A 13,561-nucleotide genomic window follows, 5' to 3' on the forward strand; every position below is an offset into this window, starting at 1 on the left:
TGCTGGCCACTTGTGAGAAATTCCACGCTGCCCTAGGACAAAAATAATGTAGGGAGGGGAGAGAAATTTGTCACCCATGAGTAATGCCACACATTTCCCAGTGTATACTACCCGCCACTCAAAAAGCAGCTGTTTGCATTAAGTCGATAGTTGAGCAGAGAAGCTGGGACTCCCCTAGAACTGCCCAACCAGCTGCTCTAGACTCCTAGGGAAGGGACAAAAAAAGGCATGTAGCATGCCACTAGGATATATTACCATTCTTCTATAACAAGGAAAGAAAACACAGCAGATGCTAATTAGGGTGGAGTGAGACTGCTCAACAGGGTAAACACCTGATCTCAGTCATGATACAGGCAAAGAATAAAGGAGAACTTTCCACTAATACAGTATCACCCTTCCAACTGGTCATTTCAAATAAACACACTCCTGGCCCCAACAAAGGGCACCCAGACAGATTGAGGCAAAGTACCAGCTTCAAAGTCTGCAGAGTGTGCCTGGAATTGGAAACCAGAGAATCCCATGCTAATCCCAAATTGGGCTTCAGTTCCTGGTCACTGATGGAGAATTTTCTCTCTTAACTTCCTTTCCCTGGATATACAGTCAATGCTACAGATGTGAATCTTTCAAATCAAACATTCAAGTCTAATACAAGGGAGCGCTGAAGGCAGGTCTAAGTTCGATATAGAGAACCACTTCTGTTTTTCCAAACACAATGTCAGTGTATATTTTACACACAGCACAAAGATACTACTTATGTACCCTAAAATCCACCCAATGTATAACTAGGTGGGTTTTAGCATACTCACAGAGCTGTACAACCACCATCATACTGTAATTAAGAAACACTCACCACTCCAAACAAGATATTCCTCACCCACTGGCAATCACAATACATTTTAACCCTCCAACCCTGAGTCAATACTAACGTGCTAATACTCTAGTAGATCGGCTTTCTGTATATTTCATATGAAAGGAATCATAAGCAATATGTAGTCTTTCATAAATGGCTTTCCACTGTATACTTATCCACCTCTCAGTTGATGGACATTTAGGTTATCTTCCACGTTTGGTAATTATAGATGATAATTCGTGTGTGTGTGTGTGTGTGTGTGTGTGTGTGTGTGTGTGTGGTGTAGATACAGATAAATAGGTAATAGAATAAAATAGTTCATTTATGGGGCAGTTGCTTAACCATCTTTGAAGAACTGACAAAGACAGCAGCTAAACTTTCCAAGTAGCTAAAACATGCTAGATATCCAACAATACATGAGGGTTGCAAATTCTCCCATAATGTTTTGTCTTGTTATGATAGCCATCCTAGTGAATGAGGTGGGATATCTTATTGTGGATTTTACTTCCATTTCCCCCAAGGAATGATTTTAAGCCAAGCCCAAGGGTGCAAAAGTAACAGAGCAGTAGATTCTTTCCTTCCACTCTGTGGGTTCCAGAGATGCAATGCAGGTCGTCTTGACAACAAGCACCCTTTCCTACTGAGCCATGTCACTACTCTCAACTGCTCATACTGTTTGCCTTTGTTACCATTTGTTTCCATTTTTATTATTTGTCTGTTTGTTTGTTTATGTGTGTGTATGCCTGGGTGCAGAGGAATCTTAAAGGACTCTGTTCTCTCCTTTCCCAACATGGCTCCTGGAGATGGAAATCCAGTAGTTAAGCTTAATGTTAAGTTCCTTCACCTCTTGCCTGCCACGATTTTGTTTGTATTGCCATTGTTACTGTTATTGTTCTTTCGTTTTGTTTTAGATGATAGAATCTCAAATAACCGAGCAGCCTTGAATGAACTACGTGGCTGAGAATGACCCTGAGCTCTTGCCCTCCAGCGTCAACCTCCAGAGTCCAGGTGGGCACCGCCCTGCTTTGCTACTTCCATTGTTTCTAACTGGATTGGTTGTTGTTGCTGTTGTTGTTGTTGTTGTTGCCGCCATACAAATATTTTCCTTTTCCTAGCCCAGTGGTGGTGGCACGCCTTTACTCCCAGCACTTGGGAGGCAGAGGCAGACAGATCTCTGAGTCTGAGGCCAGCCTGATGTACAAAGTGAGTTCCAGGAATGATAGGGCTACACAGAGCAACCTTGTCTTAGAAAACGGAAAAATAAAGAGAAAGGCAGACAGACAGGCAGACACAGACAGGCAGAAAGAAAGAAAGGAGCAGTGTCTTTTTTTAAATAGAAAACAACTTTTCTTTTACAAATCTATTCTGATAATGTTGCCCCCCAACTCCTCCCAGATCCTTCGCCACCACCCCAAATCCACACCCATTCTTTCTATCATTAGAAAACAAAGTCATCTAAAAGGAATAAGAAAATAAAATACAAAAAAAAGAAACCAGAAAAGGACAAAACAAAACAAACTGGGGGGGAGGGGGAGAAGAGCCAAAGAAAAAGCATAAGAAACACAGGCAGATGGTAAGACACACACACACACGCACACATACACACACACACATACACACACATACACACACACACACACACACATACACACACACACATACACACACATACACACACACGCACACATACACACACACACATACACACACATACACACACACACACACACATACACACACACATACACACACATACACACACACACATACACACACACATACACACACATACACACACACACGCACACATACACACACACACATACACACACATACACACACACACACACACACACACACACACACACGGTAAAAACAAAATCAGAATCCATAATATATATAAGCAAAAAATCTGTAAAGTAAAAGAATAAAAAGTAAGAATAAAACAGCACGTACAAAGCACTGTGACACAGTTACCACTGAATCTGTTTTGTGTTGGCCCTGTACTGTGGTCACTGGACCTGTCCTTAGCTATGGTTTGTATGCCCAGTGATACTCCAGCAGAGAAAACCAATTTTTCCTTCCAAACAGTTATTAATTGGAAATAGCTTCTGGTTTAAGGACAGGGGTGTGTGTCTATTTCTCCTCCTGGCACTGGGCTCCTATGTGGCTTAGCTTTGTGCATGCTGGAGTCTCTGAGTTCATACATGCATCAGATCTGTTGTCTAGAGCCATGTTTCCTTCATATCTTCCATCTCAAACTAGTCTTTAATCTAAGACCTTGGAATCTTCCCCTTCAGTAGATCTTTAATCTCTTTCAGTGATGTTTGCAGGGGTGGGAATGGAAATCAAACCCAGAGCCTTGTTCATGATAGGCTAGCCCTCTTACTGATTTACTTTATCCACAGCTCTCAATGATGTTTTGTAATTTTCAGAGTAAAGGGGCTATAATTTTTTTAAAAGATATTTGTAATTAAGCCAGCAAACACAGATACTTATATTATGATTCTTAACAGTAGCACAATGACAGTTATGAAGTAGCAATGAAAATAATGTTATGGTTGGGGGTCAGCACAACATGAGGAACTGTAGTAAATGGTTGCAGCATTAGGAAAGTTGAGAACCCCTGCTGTACAGAGACTCAGCCTATGATAAGATAGATAGTTTTAGCACTTCTCCCATCTGCATCCTTATTTACATTCCCTGCCCCACTGCCCTGTCTAATTAGAATAATGATACAGCATATCATACAGGTTGGAACTCCCAATTATTGCTTTCATGTTTTGGGTCAAGCACTGCCTTGCCCAGACTAACACAGAAGTCTCAGGTAGCTGGGGCGTTAACACCCTGTAAATAGTGCTGTTCTTAGCAAGGCAACTATGCTAGATGCAGCCTTAAGCAGCCCCAGGAATGAACCTTTTCTAGTGGACTGTCTTCAAAGGTAATTAAACATGGCAACGTTCTGGGCATGAGACTTTTTGAGGAGCCAAAATCCCCTTTTACCCTGTAAGATGCTGCAGGGCTACAACTGTCAGTAAGCTTTCGTTTTCAACATTACCAAATCTGAGGAGGAGCAATGGGGGCTGCAACACAGCTGTTAGAGAAATTCGGCAGCTTTTCTTCAACAAACCACCACACACTATTTTTGCCTTCAATAGATTTCTATGGTTCTGATTTTTTTTTTATTTGACCTTGTCTGTGCAAGGAGAGTGTCCTTGCTTTTAGGCAGGGTCTACGGTCCACCCGGGGGCAACTTTCTTTAGATAAGCTGGGATCTTACTATGTAGCCTAGGTTGGCCTCAAACTTAACAGTCCCCAAGTGCTGAGATGACAGGCATACACCCTGATGCCTCATCTCACCCAGATATAGTAGAGAAGAAAGCTTATCCTAGGGAGACCAATGCTTTCCTGTAATAGAACCCACTCCTAAGGAAGAAGAAATTGAAAGAAGTTCTGAAGTAGAGTCCTCTTTTAAAGGACAGACAAATTATCATCACTGCTTGCCTCTAGGGTGAAAAAATGGGGAAGTACAACACAGAAGGAGGAAAAGGAGGGCATGGTGGCACAGGCTATGGCAGCATAGATTTGCAATCTCAACACTTTAGAATCTGAAGCAAGAGAAACAGAAGTTGGAGGCCAAGGACTACAGAGATGTCTCTTTTATTAAAGTGCCAGTCGCATAGGCACTCACATAGAAAGCTAGGTGCGGCAGCATGCATCTGAAGGGTCAGAGACAGAAAGACCCCCTCAAAGTCATCAGCCAGGCAGCCTAGAAAAAAATTGGTGAGCATCAAGTCCAGTGGGAGAGCCTATCTCAAAAACTCAAGGTGGGGGCTAGTGAGACGGCTCAGTGAATGCTCACTAGCGGCCAGGAATGATGATCTGAGTTCTGCCATCAGGCCCCACATGGTGGGAAGAGAAAAACGGACTCCTGAAATTGTCATAGTCACATGGCACTGTGGCCTGCTCACGCTCACACACAGTCACACATACACACCAAATAAATTAAACTGTAATCATTTAAAAGAACAAGGTATATACACACACAAACAAGTGTATAACACATGTGCATGTGCACATACATACACATATACACACATACACACAGAAAAGCAAAAGAAAAAATATTTTAAAAGTTGACCGCCAGCCTGGTCTATATAGTCTGACTTTGTCTCAAAACACCAAAAGGGGAAAAAAAAGAATTAATGATGGCTTGCTCACTGCCAAGGCTGTTACCAAAGTGGTGAAACACAGGTCTGCTTGACGTGGGTACTCTTTCTCTTCATTTCTTCTTCTTGCCAATAGATAATACATTATCATAGTCAACTTCCTTTTCCTTCCACCACAAATCTGAACCTCAAAAGATACAACAGACTATATTTTACCTAGAAGCTCCTCATTGTTCCCCTTTCTCAAAACTCTAACAAAATAGATAGCCAGAAATTTAGTGGGTGCTCCAAGAGACCATAATCTATAGCAGCCTTATTGACCACTATAGCCCTAATCGCTAGGGCATTACTGGTACACAGTAGGTTACTAGTAAGTCTTTGTTGAATCAAATTGAATTGCTTCTACATTGCCCAAAGTCTAGGACTTGATGTAAGCCGTATAAACAAAGCTCTGGCTGTCTAGGGAAAAAAAATCAGCTTGAAGTTTCTGGGGGAGTCCCCTGGAAAACTGTGTATCTTTCCAGATCCTCGTGAGCTTTTAGGAAAATTCTGTGGTGCTGATTAGAGAAACAGATGTCAGATTAAACAAATGGTTTGGGCTATGTTGGAAAATAATTTTCCTTCACCATCCTGAAGCCCAATTGGAAATTTTTCCTTAATAGGCAAATCAAGGTAAAATCTTTAGTACCCTACGGCAGCATATTTCCCCAACCCTGATAACATCATCTCTCAGAAACTGTCCCACTTGCCATCATAGTTCCCACAATACCTCAGTCCAGCTGCTCTGCAATGTAGGCTTCTAAGGAACTCTTCAAAGGCTTCTAAGGAACACAGTAATATAGCTGCGTTGAATCCCACTGAGCACGGCTTCACATCCACTAAAAGCAGTCCCAAATCACACAGCAGTAACCTGACCAATTTACTCTGGGGGTCTAAAACATCTCTGTATGCTCAATGGCACTGAGTATAATGACAGGTGACTTTCTGACTAAGAACATATATTGTATCACCCTCCCCGTGTATCATAACCTCCATAGAGACTCCCTTATCATAGTTATTCTGGGCAGAATTCCCCTCACAAAAAAAAAAAAAATCCAACAAGTTCACAGTCAAACAAGCCAGTGCGATTCAAGTTGTCTCTCCATGAGAGATGCGTTAGTTTTTGTTTTTCAATGACCTACTCTCTTAGGGTCAAGATGAATTTGCTCGATTTTGACAGAATCACTAAATACCTAGCAATAGTAATCAGAAAACAGAATGTTAAACCCACAAGGAACCCTCCTGGTCACTGAGTAGACTCCTTAATTCTATAAATGAGAAAATTCATCTCAAAAGTCAAAGATTTATTTGCTCAAGATCACACAGATAGCTAGTAGCAGGGAAGCAATCCATAGACAGGCACAAAGCTGCTAAATCATAAACTGAAAAGGTACCAGAAGGTGACCTTGGTGTAAACATGTAAAATGTCTGTCTTTAAATGTACATGAAAAAACAAAACAGTTATAATTAACACTCTCTCTCTCTCTCTCTCTCTCTCTCTCTCTCTCTCTCTCTCTCTCTCTCTTTTTTTTTTCCAGAGCTGGGGACCAAACCCAGGCCCAGCAAGCGCTCTACCACTGAGCTAAATCCCCAACCCCCTATAATTAACTCTCAAAACAAAAGAAAAGCATAGACTGTGAGAAAAAAGTTTTCTTTTAAAATATTAAGGCTACAATATCAAAATTATACAAATTATACTACAATCATTCTACCAACTTCATGAACATATTTGGTACAGAATGTAACTGTGCTGGTCAGTGTTCACTGCCAACTTGAAGGAATCTAGAATCCCTGGGAGATGGACTTCTGGCATGCCTGTAGTGAGTTATCTTGATTCCATTAAGTGGTTCAGAAAGATTCATCTCAATTGTAGGCAGAAGCATCCGTGTGTGGGGGATCCAGGACTGTATAGCTGGAGAAAAGGAAATGAACAGCAGCAAGCATTCCTCAGTCTGTTTCTGACTATGAATGCAATGCGACCTGCTACTTCAAGTTCCTGATGCCTTGACTTGCCCACCAGGATGGATTGCACCATAGCTAGAAGGAACTCATTGTCTTTTAGGCTAATTTGGCCAACATATTTTATCACAGCAACATGAAAGGATTAACACAGCATCTTTGAATTTTTTTTTCTTGAGACAGGGTCTCATGCAACCTAGGTGGGCCTCATATTATGCATAGCCAAGGATGACCGTGAACTCTTTATATGCCTGCCTCCACCTCAGGTGTACTGAGATTATATATTTGTACCACCACCCCAGGCTAGATTCATTCATTTATGTATTTTTTCTAAGACAGGGATGCATGGATCACGGGCTGGCCTCAAACTCACCACATACCTGAGGGTGATCTTGAACTCCTGATTCTCCTGCCACCCACTTCTCTGAGTGTTGGGATCACAGGTATAAGCAACCATATCCAGCTATTTTGGATCCTTTAAAACATGACTTCTATTAATCCAAAACAACACATGCATGATGGTTATGTGTGTGTCCTGGCATCTCTTTTATACATATATGTTATTATTCTTAGTTTTGAAACACTAAATTTTGTTTTTGTGTGTGTGTGTGTGTGTGTTTAAATACTGTCGTGTACACTAAAATATTTTGGTGAAAATTGATGTGCATATGAATTCCATAATTAGTCTTCTGAAATTGTTACGCTATAGTACATAATGGAATTTTAGAAGTAAAAGCTACATAGCTATACAGTTATATAGAAGCTCTACTCTTCCGCATTTGTACTGACCACATCATACCCAAGTATCTGGGTGCTTTGACTAGGATCCTTTGCCATTAAACTGTAATCCTCCCAGTGTCTGGTCCTTGAAAACCTTCCTCCCTGAAGATGGCCATGTTCCACTTCCCTAGCATATAAGAGACCAAGACTTTTTGGCTAATTAATCTAGATGATTTTGCTCAGACACTACAATCCATTCAATCCAGCCTACAAAGAGCATTTGATTGTGCTGGAGACATAGCTCAGTGGCAAAGCAATTCTCTAGCATGTGTGAGGCCCTAGGTTCAATTTGTAATGCTGAAAAAAAGAGAAAAAAAGCATTTTTGTAAGTTAAAGACAGTATACATGGGTGTTATAGCACATACCTATCATCCCAAAATTTAGGAGGCTACAGCAAGAAAATAGCTACAACTTCAAAGCCAGCATGGGTTATATAGCAAGATTCTGTCACACGCACACACGCACGCACGCACGCACGCGCACACGTATACAAACAGAAAAATGAACATTCAAAAACAATTAACTAAGGGTATAAATGTGGTCTTTTGAAGGTGGAGAGACTGTTAGATTTCCCCCAGACATAATTTATAGCACAGCAAAAGAAAATTATTTACTAGTAAACGTGAGCTATGTCATTCCAGCCTACCAATAATTCCATTTGCTGCGTTGCCAGTAAAAGTCTACTTAATTGAAATGGTTTCACCAACAGTCTGCAAACTGCAGCTGGTAAAACAAGCCCAGCTTACTATTTTTATATGTCACCCTCCCCCAGAAGCACTAAAAATTGTTTTCATATTTTTAGGGAGGTTCTCTTTTGATATTGTTTTAGGCACAGGATCTGTGGGTTACAGCTCAGGATCCCCTATGATCCACTGTTGTCTCAGGTTGGCTTTGAACTCTCCACTCTCCTGCCTGCATGTACATCCAGAGTGCCAGGTCAGAGGTACATGCCACCACTACCTACCTACCTACATTTGTAATGCCTGAGAACATTCTAAGGAATAAAGTACCATGATGTGTGAAAAAGGTTTGAAAACCACACTTCAATGTTAATGAGGTTTCCCAGAATGCTTGGTTCACTGACTCTTGCTCTACCGTTGCTTCAGCAGAGTAGACTGTGAATGAATGCGTGGCCTTGAAGCCTAAAATATGCATAATACTTTACACCAAAGGTTTATTGATCCTGAACTATATATAAGAAATAGAGATGGGGATGATGGGATGGCGATGCAGGCCTATTATTCCAGCACTCAGGAGGCTGAGGTGGGGGAATTTTGAGCCTGAGCTCTGCCTGAGCTGCACAGATCATCTCTAAAATTGGATGTGATTGCTCATTCCTGTGTACCCAGCACTCAGGAAACCGAAGCAGGAAGATTATCAAGTTTGAAGTCAGCCTGGGCTACTTAGCATGTTCCAGGCAAGCCTGGGCTACAGAATGAAATCCTGTCGAGAGAGAGAGAGAGAGAGAGAGAGAGAGAAGCAAAGCATGTTAAATGTCACGAATACAGTGGAGTCTGGCGACACACCCCTGTAATCATAGCCCTAGAGCCACTAACAAAGAAAGATAATGAAGTCAAGGCCAGTCTGAGATACATAGTAGATTCAAAGTAAACCTGAGTTGAGTTACATACTGAGACCCTGTCTAAAAATAAAAAGTCACAAACACCTGTGTGAGGGTGCTAACTCCTTATTCTTGATAATGTCTCAGTGAATCTTCGAAAAAGACAGCTAAAACTACATCTCACCTAGCAAAAGCTTTCTTTTGGCATAGACTGTTCATCAAGTATAACATCTAAAAAGAATTTTTAATTACGGAATCACCAGTATACAAGAAGAGCTTAGTAAGTCAAATCGCTGTTAATTCTGGCAAGCTCCGACACTATTTCCTCCTTTGATTCCTCTGTCCTCCACCAAGAAATGAGCTCTCTCTCTAAAGTCACATCCAGTCATGACCACCACCCACCTCTAAAGCTGTGAACTTTACTACCTTATGAAGCAGTAATTTCTCCTCTCCACCTCTCCCCTACTAGTCTTGGAACTTCTTAAGGTCAATATCCATCTGTGACTCACTCTGTGTACACAACAGCCATGTGAAGAAAGATCAGAACATAATATATGCACAGGTATTCACTGACTGAACAGCATGTGGTTCATGAGCTATATATAGTCTACATTAAGTGTCTCAGGTTTCTGGGGGCTATAAGCAATGAGCCATATCATTTTCACTGAACAATGCCTAGAGCAAATATGCAGTAACATCAAAAAGACTAAAACTGCCAACATGAAAAAAATAAAAATAAAAAAGGAAGAGACATGAGGATATAGATTAGTAATAGGAAGGCTTGCTCAGCATGCACAAGAAACCTGTATTCTCCACTCAGCACATGTGCATGCACACATTCCAACACACACACGCACGCACACACACACACACACACACACACACACACACAGAGAGAGAGAGAGAGAGAGAGAGAGAGAGAGAGAGAGAGAGAGAAAGAGAGAGAGAGAGATACAGACAGAAAGAGAGCATGCCAGTCAAGGCCCATAGAAAAGCAAGCAGTACTGTTGTAATCTGTCACAGTATGGTGCTTTACTTTCTATTAGCTTATCACTGTCATATGCTCAAAAATTATAAATACATCACTTTGGGGGGGATCAAGCACTCATCAAAAGAGAATGGTTGGCTCTCTTTGGAACATCACTTACCTGTGAGTACTGACTTAAACGAACCTAATTATTTGTTTTAGGTTTGCTTTCTGATGCTAACCAGAACAACTTGAGGAAGAAAGACTATTTCTGCTTACAATTCCCAGGCACAATCCACCACTGAGGGTAGGAACTCCAGACAGAAGCCTGGAGGCAGGAACTGAAGCAAAGGATAAGGAAGGCTGCTTTTATTTTCCTCCACCGGTACCAACTGCCCAGAAGTGTCACTTAGGCTGGGGCCTCCTATATATCAATCAAGAAAATATTGCCACAAACCTGCCTACGGACAATCTTCGGGAGGCAATCCCTCAATTGGTTTTCCCTCTTCCTACACAATTCTTGCTGTGTCCGGTTCACAAAAAAAAAAAAAAAAAAAAGGCACGGTGTTCAAACAGGACCATATTGAATGCACTAACAGACACACATGTTTATTGCTTTAAGCCTTATCCAGAGCTCTGTGCAAAACCACAGTAGGATAAAGTATTAACATCGAGTTTCACCTGGGGTTACAACTTCAAGGAAAATTATAGCTGAGTTTTGCAGCTCAGTGTGCCATGTCTCAGCTTTGGCAGGAACGCTAGCCATGTGATGTGATACCCAAATTAATTGTCAATCATTGTCCTGCCTTTTATTGCCAGGTTCCAGATCCTAAGATGGGTCCATGAGCATGAATACAAATCTCATTGCTGAACTGTGCCCAGATGAGCGACCTTTTCATGCAAGGTAACGAGGAAAAGGCGTGCTTCCAACCACTTCTATTTACGTATTTCCTTTCTGAACCTTACTGAAATTATACATTCATCAGCAGATAGATGTATCAGTAACCAAAAGATATACTGCCATAATGCACTTTTTTTTGGCATTTCCATTAATTCTCTTGAGCCTCACAACTACCCTATGAAGTGAATATAATTGCTACCATTAATAAGGCAATTTTAAACATTCCAATATTGTAGATGGAATATAGGGGCCTTGTACAGATAAACATTTTACTACTGAGCTACAATGCCCAGCCCACCAACAATTTAATATTGTACAAATCTATTATTGTACATTACCATAAAGTTATCTGTGTTTACTAAATTGGGACAGTTTAACATTTCTCTCTCACAGATTTTTTTTTCTTAATTTGTGAATAACATTTCATGGTTGAAATGGTTTGTGCCAGATCTCAAAATGGGAAAGTCATGGCTGCGGTCCAGGTCTTTAAATCCAATCCCAGTGTGATCATCTCTCCTTTCCTTCACTCAGGAGGAGTACACCTGGGTTTTTTCACCCACCCTACCTACCCTGAAAACAAAGTCACTGAGCTGTCACAGTGTGAAGGAGCAGAGGGTGGAGGACAAACATTACCAAGGTAAAATTCGTAGGAAACATTCCATCTCTGCCTCTAGCTACTCAAGTGTTTAGAACCTGTGCAGCTTAAAGAAAAGCAATGAGGCAAGGGTTAGTTGTGCTGCTTTTAATACCTCCCCATCTTATACTGAGCTACACTGACCCTGAAATAAAAAAGAAATCACTACAAATATCAAAGAGTACCCTATCCTAGAAGAGCTTTCAGACCTGCAACCCGTGTGCAAAGATTTGAGCCTCAGAGCTAACTCTTTCTACTCATAGTCTCAACAGAAAACCCACTACTTTACCTTACAGAACCTTTGCTCTTCCAGCATGCTTGTAAGCCATCACTTGGGATGTGAAGGCAGAAAGATCAGCAGTTCAAGGCCACCCCAACCTTCTTCACTTAAAGACCCTGTTTCCAAAAACCAAGACCTGTCTGTGTAGCTAGCATATGCAAAGACCTGAATTAAGTCCCCTTCATTGGGGGTGGGGTGCATTTTGCCTTTCCCAAAAATGTTTAATTGAACTGAATGTTTTCTTACACAACTTAATCACCTGGATATGACTTAGCTGACGATTTTAAGCATACTTTTACCTTGCCATACATGTCACAAAGCCACCTCCTAACTAGCACTTGCATAATGAGCTCTCTTTGCTGGCAAATACTACGAGCAGTTTGCAGTAAGGAGGAATCCACAACCGAAACAGTTGCCCCTTTCCTTTCGCAGAGTCCTTAAGTTTCTATTTCTGTGACACAACCTCCATATTCTCAACCTCTCAGTGAACTCTATTAAGAGGAGACACACCCAAAAGCCTAGCCTACAAGTCGGCAAGGGTCAGCATTTTAAATATTCCATCTAACGTAAGTGTACTCTTGACCAGGTGACAAGACAACCAAACATTAAATGATCCAACTCAACTGAAGAACTTGGAGGAACTTGAGCAGTTTATGGATTCTGACCAAAAGAGGCCAGACACCAGCAAATTACACAACCACAAACTACAACTGTTCCATGGCAAGTACTGGCTTACAGAGGGTCTCAAAGCACCAAAGCTTCTAAGTCTCCCTCCACTCTTGCTCGGCTGTAGCAGCCTGGCACAAGGGACAACACAACCTAGACATAGGATGAAGTGAGGGCGAATCCACTTAAAACAAAGTTCAAAACATAGAGAAGCTCCGTCACAGTGACTTTACCTTTCACAGTTATCTTTCATTTCAGCCAAGGAGAGAAAACTTAATTAATCCTCGCTCTACTTAATCGTTACCCTCCATTCTTTTGGGTATGAATTTTGGCACAGGGGGTTGACTTGCTTATACTCTCGTTGGGGATGTTCACTATTTTTTCTTTTTCTTTGAGCCTCCTGAAAACCAGTAGAAATAAAAACATACACACAGAAGGGAAAACAGTCGAACAAGTGAGGAAGCTCTGACCACAGAAAAGCAAAGCTAGGTAATGTCCTTTCCAGGCAGCAGTCCCACACCCTAGGCCCTGTATTTTATACACAGGGGACCTGGGCCCCTGGGTCCATGAACTAGACACGCCTTTGTTCCACACTGAAGTGGAATTCAGTAGTATGTGAAGCCAATCAATTACCCTTAGAAAATGATTTGGGAATGGTACATTTTTATTGCCCCTTACTTTTCTTCAACAACCAGAGCGTAGGACAAAAATCATTATACTGGAGTTCTTAGCCTTCGTTCCCAACTCTTCAGGGG

General features: G+C 41.4%; 1 protein-coding gene across 4 annotated transcripts in view; it reads right to left on the reverse strand.

Annotated features, from left to right (window-relative positions):
• Ophn1 (oligophrenin 1) overlaps positions 1-13,561 on the reverse strand; it is a 396,257-nt gene that overhangs the window by 359,736 nt on the left and 22,960 nt on the right.

This window comes from Rattus norvegicus, chromosome X (assembly GCF_021556685.1).
Source record: "Rattus norvegicus strain SHRSP/BbbUtx chromosome X, alternate assembly SHRSP_T2T, whole genome shotgun sequence".
In the NCBI taxonomy this organism is placed as follows: domain Eukaryota; kingdom Metazoa; phylum Chordata; class Mammalia; order Rodentia; family Muridae; genus Rattus; species Rattus norvegicus.